At 43.2% G+C, this 9,389-nt stretch overlaps 1 pseudogene; it reads left to right on the top strand.

Moving 5' to 3' along the window:
- Positions 1-7,239: 7,239 nt before the first annotated feature.
- LOC130460345 (uncharacterized) lies at positions 7,240-7,340 on the top strand (annotated as a pseudogene).
- Positions 7,341-9,389: the final 2,049 nt, after the last annotated feature.

Genomic DNA, 9,389 nt, shown 5'->3' with positions numbered 1-9,389 from the left:
CTAAGCGTTTGCTAGTCTCTAGCAAACAAAACTCAACTAGGGAAGAATGAGAAACTAATCAAATTCTAAAAATTTACCAAAATCAAAATCTAGCAAATCTAATCAAGGCAAGACTAAGATGGAAAACACAAACCAAGAAAAGAAAGAAAGAAAAGAAGAAAAGAAGAAGAAAAGAAAAGAGAAGAAAAGAAATTAAACTACAAAATTCAAGATGGGCTTTATTATGGAACAAATATAAAAGAACACTAATATTACTAATCAAATAAATGAGTACACGCCAACTAATATCCTAAATCGAGTGAAAGATTCGAGCATCAAGCAAAGTGAACTAAGGGCAAGCACTAGTCAATCCCCCTACATCCGGGCATACCACGTCAAATCTCTAGATCTTATTCACCCTTGAGAATAGCGTCTCAAGACACCGCGAAGGCGCCAGAAAATTAATTTTAGGCTACCCGACATCTTAGCATGACAACCTTGTTCCTTAAGCTTGACCAAATCCTACCTCCACCGACAATGACTCAACTCTAAAGGGTCAAGAGGGCTTTTAGGGTGTAACGTAGGCTAGGGGTAAGGTGCGGAACAAATTTGGCAATTTGGTGCTTATACCTAAAGTGAAGCGCAATGATAGAACTATACTCAAGCATTTTGAACCAAACACAAACTCGTACCACTTATTTGGGGTACCCCCAAGCTTATTCAACATCAATTCTAAACTACAACTCTTTTTGCACTTTTCTTGATTTGATTTTCTCTTTTTTTTTGTGTTTCAAATGAAACTTTTCTCATGCCTTGTTTTTTTCTCTATTTTTTTGGCTTTTTCACAACTTAACTCTCTTTTTTCTTTTTGCGTCAATTATTCACTATATACAACATTCTTCCAAAACTTTGCCATTCACACCAAACAACATTCATTCCTCAACTTTGCATAATCAATCCAAAACAACAAGCATCATAACTCTAAGCTTCACTATCACTTCTAAGGGTGAAAACAAAACAAAGGCTATTAGGCTTGTAATGTGCTTATAAGAAATGAAGGGTTAAGGCTCAAATGGCTAGCAAAGGGGCAAATGCAAACAAAAACATATGAGAAAAATTAGAAAATAAAGTCCTAAACTAAAAAGAAAAATAGTCACCGAAAGAAATGCCTCTATCGTCCCCTAAAGCAGTTCGGTCGCGGTCACGGGAAGGAAATGGTCAAACTCGGGAGACAAGAAAGTCAATGCTAAGGATTCATGCCACTCAATGTATGAAAATGTGTTTGGGCTTATTTTTGAACATGAACCTCACAAGGGAGCAAATACCATTCTCTCCGGCTTCAAATCACTAGAGAAATCGACACTATCTTACCAAAAGCCAAGAGTTCATGACGCATGCTACCCATAGTTCAACTAACTTTCTTGACACCAAATCCTAGACTCGACCCAAGACATTAAGAACCGTGTAAAAATCTACCAATTAGGAATAAAAGCACTCTAATTTACAAGTTTCAATTTTATATGCCCCAATCAAGAATATTGCCTAAGAAAACCTAGAAACACATGCCTTGACGAAAAGGAAATCAAAACAAAAAGAAAAAGGAAGAAAATAAGAAAACACACCAAAAAAAGGGAAACAAAAAGAAACAAACAAAAAGAAAAGAAACTAGAATCAAACTGAATCAAACTAAAAACAAAGAACTAACATATACAAGGGCACAAAATAGTATGGTTTCCAAGACATGAGCATCACAAATAGGCAACTATACAACAAAACTCCCCCCAAGCTGGAAATAGGCCGTGTCCTCAAGGCCTAAAACCAAGCAAGGAGGGGCACAGCTACCCATCCAACCAAATGCCCCAAATGCAAGATGCCCGTCCCAAAGAATGCATGTGAGATAGAAGGATATTACCGGAAATGTCGTGGGAGCAAGTCCCGCAAAGAACCGGTAAAAACCGAACACACTCACCAAAATGTCGATGAACAAGGCATGTATGTGGAAAGTGGGAACCCACATCAACGAAACCAATCATAATTAATCATGCATAGAAGCCGCGGGGTGCCTCCCGGGAGCGCTCGTTTAATGTCAATAGCTTGATGAATCCCCCCAGATTTATGGGGGGTCCTTGAGATCCAAGGAAGCAAAAGATCCAATAGAGTCTCCCAAGAAATAGTGTTTGAGCCGATGCCCATTCACTTTGAAGGACCCAGAATCATCATTCCGAATCTCGATAGCACCATGGGGAAAAACTCGAACAACATCAAACGGACCGCTCCACCGGGATTTTAGTTTTCCCGGGAACAACTTCAAGCGAGAGTTATAAAGGAGGACCTTCTCCCCCTCCTCGAACTCTCTCTTCTCAATCTTGGCATCATGATATTGTTTAGAACGCGCCTTGTAGATGCTTGCCGAGTCATAGGCATTCATGCGGAGTTCTTCTAACTCATGGAGATCGAGCAAGCGCCGCTCACCCGCACTAGTGAGCTCAAAATTCAAAGTTTTGATGGCCCACATTGCCTTGTGCTCAAGCTCCACCGGCAAGTGGAAATTCTTGCCATAAACAATTTTGTAGGGAGTCATCCCAATTGGCGTCTTGAAAGCCGTTCTATACGCCCATAAGGCATCATCATGTTTGATTGACCAATCCTTGCGGTTTTTGGCAACCGACTTCTCCAAGATAGACTTGATCTCCCTATTGGTGACTTCCACTTGACCGCTAGTTTGAGGGTGATAGTCCATACCAACTTTGTGACGGACACCATACTTCGCAAGAGAGCCTTGAACTTACCATGGGCAAAATGGGACCCTCCATCACTAATCAAAGCCCTAGGAACCCCAAAACGCGGAAAGATGATCTTTTTGAAGAGGTTGACTACCACTTTATGATCACTAGTGGGAGATGCAATGGCTTCCGCCCACTTGGAAACATAGTCAACCGCTACAAGAATGTAGAGGTTGCCATAAGAAGAAGGGAAGGGACCCATGAAGTCGATCCCCCACACATCGAAAACTTCCAACTCTAGGATAGGATTTTGTGGCATTTCATGTCTCTTGAAAATATTACCCGTTCTTTGACAACGATCACAAGACTTGACAAATGCCCAAGCATCCCGAAAAAGGGTAGGCCACCACAACATGCTTTGAAGAATCTTGGAAGCGGTTCTATCACCTCCCATATGCCCACCACAAGGGGAGGAGTGGCACATACGAAGAACACTAGGGAACTCTTCATCCGGAACACATCTCCTTAAAAGGCCATCCGGGCACCGACTCAACAAAGTGGGCTCATCCCAAATATAGCGCCTAGAATCATACTTCAACTTGCGGCGCTCTTGAGATGTTAAATCTTCCGGGATCGCCCCACAAGCCAAGTAATTAACGATGTCTACAAACCAAGGGATTTGGGAACTCCCAACCATATACAAAGTATCATCTCCCAAAGCATCCTCGATTGGGACATCATCCGGAGCAACACTCCCAAGTTCTAGCCTAGATAGGTGGTTGGCCACCACATTCTCGGCTCCTTTCTTATCTCTTATCTCAATATCGAATTCTTGAAGGAGTAGAACCCAACGAATGAGTCTCGATTTGGCCTCCTTTTTTGCCATAAGATAGCGAATAGCCGCATGATCCGTGTACACAATTGTCTTTGACCCTACTAAATAGGTCCTAAACTTCTCAAATGCATGCACAATGGCGAGAAATTCTTTCTCGGTCGTGGTGTAGTTGGCTTGAGCATGATTGAGAGTCTTTGACATATAATAGATCACATGGAGCTTTTTGTCCTTTCGTTGACCAAGAACTCCCCCAACCGAGAAATCACTTGTGTCGCACATCAATTCGAAAGGTAGAGACCAATCCGGAGCTTGAACTATGGGAGTAGAAATAAGGGCACTCTTGATTGTGTTAAAGGCCTTGAGACATGCGGAATTAAAGTGAAAGTCACACTCTTTTTGGAGGAGGTTAGTGAGAGTTCGAGCAATTGAGGAAAAGTCTTTAATGAATCGCCTATAGAATCCGGCATGCCCAAGAAAGGACCGGATCCCCTTAACATTCACCGGGGGGGCAACTTCTCTATGACTTCGATTTTCGCTCTATCTACCTCGATCCCATGGTGAGAGACTTTGTGCCCTAGAAAAATTCCTTCCTCCACCATGAAGTGGCATTTTTCCCAATTGAGCACCAAGTTGACTTTCTCACACCTCGCAAGGCACTTCCCAAGATTGATGAGGCATTCATCATAGGTGGATCCTCCCACCGAAAAGTCATCCATGAACACCTCCATTTCTTCTTCAAGCATATCACCAAAAATACTCATCATACACCTTTGGAACGTCCCGGGGGCATTGCAAAGCCCAAATGGCATCCTCCTATAGGCAAAAGTCCCATAAGGGCAAGTAAATGTAGTTTTCTCTTGGTCTTCCGGGTTTATGGGGATTTGAAAGAACCCGGAATAACCATCAAGAAAACTAAAAGACTTGTGTTTGGTTAGACGTTCAAGCATTTGATCAATAAATGATAGAGGAAAGTGGTCCTTCTTAGTGGATAGATTGAGTTAGCGATAGTCAATACACATGCTCCACCCGGTTACCGTCCGGGTGGAAATGAGTTCTCCATGTGAATTCTTGACTACCGTCATCCCACCTTTTTTTGGAACCACATGGACCGGGGATACCCATCGAATATTAGAAATAGGATAGATGATCCCAGCCGCCAAAAGCTTCATTATTTCCTTCTTAACCACCTCTCTCATAGGTGGATTAAGTTTTCTTTGCCTCTCACGATGTGGGACTGCGTTGTCCTCAAGCTCTATATGATGCATGCAAAGGGTTGGGCTAACACCTTTCAAATCTTCAATAGTGTAGCCCAAAGCCCTTTGATGACGTTTCAAGACATGAGTGAGCTTGAGCACTTGCTCGTCATCTAAAGAGGAATTGATAATCACGGGGTAAGAAGAGTTGGGTCCGAGAAATGCGTACCTCAAGCTCGAAGGTAGAGGTTTTAGCTCTACCTTGGGAGCTTCCTTACCAATTTCGGCTTCATCCAAAGCTTATTTCCCATCCAACACAAGCATGCATTGCTCGGGTTGAGCGCAAGGTGGTGGTGCATCCAAGAGCTCCTTGTAGTTAGCCACTTTGATCCCTAAAGTACCTAAACCATGTCTATTCAAAAGAACGAGCTCAAGTGGATCATTAGTGGTGAGCAAGTGCTCGTGCATGTCATTCACAATGGGATCAAAAGATTCAACCAAGAGACATTTCTCATTAGTGGAACTAGGATAGCGCATGGTTTTATTCAAGTCAAAGAATAGACTATCCTTCCCAACATTCAAGGTAATGTTCCCTTGCTTGACATCAATAATTGCCCCCGCCGTAGCCAAGAATGGGCGGCCTAGAATAATAGGGACATGCACGTCCTCATCTATGTCTAGGACTACAAAGTCGACGGGGATCACTAATCCACCAACCCTCAAGGGTACATCCTCAACCTTGCCAATAGGGTACTTGACCGAACGGTCGGCAATTTGCAAGGTGATGTTAGTTGGGACAAGATCACCAACTTCAAGCTTGGCGAATACCAACAAGGGCATTAGACTAACGCTAGCACCCAAATCACACAATGCATTGCTTATTTAAAGCTCCCTAATAGCAAAAGGGATGGAAAAGCTACCCGGGTCTTTGAGTTTGGGTGGCATTTGGTTGAGAATGATAGCACTACAATTCTCGGTGAGGTTCACCATCTCCTTTACGTCGCAATCTCGCTTCCCACTCAAGATTTCCTTGAGAAATCTTGAGTAGGTAGGCATTTGTTTCAATGCTTCCGTAAAGGGGAGGGTGATGTGCAAATTTCGAAGAACATCAAGGAATTTCGAGAATTGCATGTCCAACTTGTGCCTTATGAATCTTTGGGGATAGGGAAGTTTAGGAGTGGGGAGAGGTAGGAGAGTTGCCTCCTTTGGTATAGGAGTTTCACCTACATTATTGATGGGAGGCTCCTCTTCTACCACATCATTGTCACTAGACTCAATGACTCCCTCTTGATCCTTCCCATTAGGCATAGAAACCTTACTAGCTCGAGGAACATCATCTAAGATCTTCCCACTCCTTGTCACTATGGCATTCATTTTCCTTGGAGCATGACTTTGGAGTGGGAGACTAGCATGCGCATGATGTTCCCTAAAGGTATTTGCAAGTTGAGCTAGTTGGGTCTCAATCATCTTCAAGTGAGTGTTGGATTGCTTGAATCCATCCTCAAACTCGACATTCTTCTTGGCTTGCGCCCCCACAAACGACTCCATGAGAGCCTCAAGATTAGACTTGAGAGGCGGGAGTGGTGGAGGTGCAACGCCATAACCACTAAGGTTTGCTTGATATTGGTTGCCAAAGGTCGTCGGTCCATTGAATTCGGGAGGTGGAAAATGAGATGCACCATAGGGACCTCCCGAGTTCAAAGTATAACCCCTACTTGAGGCACCCCTAAATTTCCTATAAGAGTAGTTATAACCCCCTCCACCTTGATGGTTGGGATTATAACTCCCTTGGTTGTATTGGCCTTGATTTCCAAAACCTTGAGCTTGACCATATGGCGCTTGGCTTTGATAGCCTTGTGCTCTATAGCCACCTCGATTTTGGCTATCATACCCACTTCCTTGGCCATAGCCTTGGTGGGGACCATACATGGAGGGCCCTCTAGGTTGCCTAGCAAAATTAGGATTGTTAGGGTTATCATTCCTAGACCTCTCATTAATGGCATTAGCATACTCTACATCAGACTCTCCTTCATACGAAGGGCCATAATCCACAAATGACAAGTTATGAACTAAGGGGCATGCATCGGGGGAATGACTATAGTCTTGGCAATTTTCACAAAAGAATGTGCCCGGAGGCATTGAGCCATAAGAACTAACCTTGCCCTTCCCTTTAGAGAGAAGAGTGGCCGAGGGAGGAGGGATTGTAGACGGTGATGGCGATTGGCTTGGTGTGTTTTCGAGCTTCTCCAAGCGTGAGGTAAGCTTCTCTATCATCCGTGCTTGCTCTATGGCGTACACCGAACCCTTACCATCTTCACTTCTACCTTTCCCATCATAATTCCTTGTGCCTACATGCCAAGATTGGTAGTTTTGAACTACATCCTCGATGATTTCCTCTATTTGATCCTCAATTTTATTCATAATGGGGCCTCCCGCGCCCGCATCAAGACTTGTCTTCGAACTTGGACTCAGCCCTAAGTAGAATGTTTGGAGCAACAACCATTTAGGAATCCCATGGCGAGGGCATTCCCTTTGGTACTCCTTGAAACGATCCCAAGCTTCGAAGAGTGACTCATCTCGCTTTTGCTCAAAGGATTGGATCTTGTGGCGGCACTCCGCCGTCTTCCCATGCGAATAGAACTTGTTTAAGAATGCACTTGTCACTTCGGTCCAAGTGCGAAGTGAGTTGGGCTTGACCTCCTTGTCAAGCCAATCACTTGCTCGCCCAAGTAGAGAGAACTGAAACAATGTCAACCTCACATAATCCGATGTGACACCATTGTGCTTGATTGTGTCACAATAGTGCTCGAACTGTTTGAGATGTTCGTGAGGTGATTCATTACTCTTCCCACAAAAGGGGTGGCTTTGCACCAAATTGATCAAGGCGGGCTTGATCTCAAAGTTGTTGGCACCCGTTATTGGGGCTTGAATACCACATGTAGCTTCGAATGCCCCCGGTATTCCCAAGTTCTTAACCGGGAGCGCCATGTTCTCAAAAACTTGCTCACTCTCTTGTTGTTCCTCACCAACACTCAACGATGCGAATCTGTTATTGCTTGATGAGCTAAATCGTACACGCCTTTGTATCCTAAGTGTCCTCTCCAATTCAAGGTCAAGAGGATGGAGGATCCTTTGACGAGCACGCCCCCTAACAAGCATACAAACTCAAAAAAAACCGTGAGCAATGCTAAGGAAAAAGAAAGCTAAGCGAAATTGCAATGTTTTTGTATTTTGTAATGATGAACTAGTCTCAACTAAAACTCAAAAACAACAACCACTCCCCGGCAACGGCGCCATTTTGACAGGCGTATTTTTCGTCGTTGAAAGAAAACAACCTATGCAAATAATATTTATAAAACCACTCAACTACCGGCTAGCGGTAAGCAAAGGGATCGTCCCAAAGAAACGGTGGTTATTGAGTTTGAAAGTCAATCTAGTTCGAACAATGATTTGGTTTTGAATTGTCACTTTTAAGGATCTAAACACGAAGAATTATGCTAAATTGAATCAAGAAAGGGAAACGTTAGGGAGTCGGGGATAGGCTAGGGAAACCGGGGGAAATGAATTCAACTATCTAGCAATGGTGATCAAGCAACGAAATGGTGATTAGGCAAATGGCATCTACAGACGAACCCGCCACCTCTCGGATAGGGAACGCTAAGCGTCAAATCCACGGAAGAGCTTTCGTCTAATCCTAGATTAAACTAACTAGCATATAATAGGCACCGCCATATGATCACACAAGATAGGCCCACAATCTCTCGCCAAACCTATCCTATTGCTCCAATGTGAATCTAATCGAATAGTATTTGCAAATACCACTCAACTAGCATGGATATCCTATCATCAAATCATATTTAATCACATGAATCAACCAACAATCAATCAACAATTTCCCCTAATTAAGCCCCTAGATTCTCCCCTTACCCTAACCTAATTCTACTCACTAGTCATTCTAGAAATCAAGCAATCCATTAATTCTAAACTAGCAAGCATGAAATTGAAGGAGTAGGAGAAGAGAATTAAGAGTTCAATTGCACAATCAAATCACAAATTGAAAATCAAAGTAACTTCAATCAATGAAATCAAGAATTCAAGAAATTAATGAATTGAAGAACAATCAACAACAAAGCAAGAGCAAGAATTAAGAAACTAAGAATAAAATTGCAAGAAAAAGAGAAGAGTTGAAGGAATTACAGAATTGAAGCTTGAAATCAATGAGTTTCTCTCTCTAGAACTCTAGCTTAAAGAGCAAAATATCTAAAACCTCCTAAAATCTATTTCTGAAATTCATTGTTAATGAAAATAAAGAAAATTCTATTTATACTAATCCCCAAAAATAAGAGATTTAAACTCGAAAACTAAATCCCGCGCAGCTGTGCGAACGGGCATACCCAGCTGCGATCACACCGGTGCGATCGTGCTGTGATCCATGCGAACGAGCTCAGCGACGATTATCCTCTTTCGTGCCGTGCGATCGTGCTCAGCAACCGTGCGATCGCACGGTTCTGACTTGGCCAAATCTTCATAAATCCTCATGTGCTCGCACAGGAACTCAGTGCGAGCCCACCGAAATTCCGTGCGAGCGGGCTCCTCTGTGGTGCGATCGCACAAAATCACTCATAGTTCCTGCATCGATTTTCCAGATTCGTGCGAACG

Source organism: Spinacia oleracea, chromosome 4, assembly GCF_020520425.1.
Source record: "Spinacia oleracea cultivar Varoflay chromosome 4, BTI_SOV_V1, whole genome shotgun sequence".
Classification (NCBI taxonomy): Eukaryota; Viridiplantae; Streptophyta; class Magnoliopsida; order Caryophyllales; family Amaranthaceae; genus Spinacia; species Spinacia oleracea.
The sequence above is the reverse complement of the archived record's forward strand: the minus strand, read 5'-3'. Positions and strand labels throughout refer to the sequence as shown.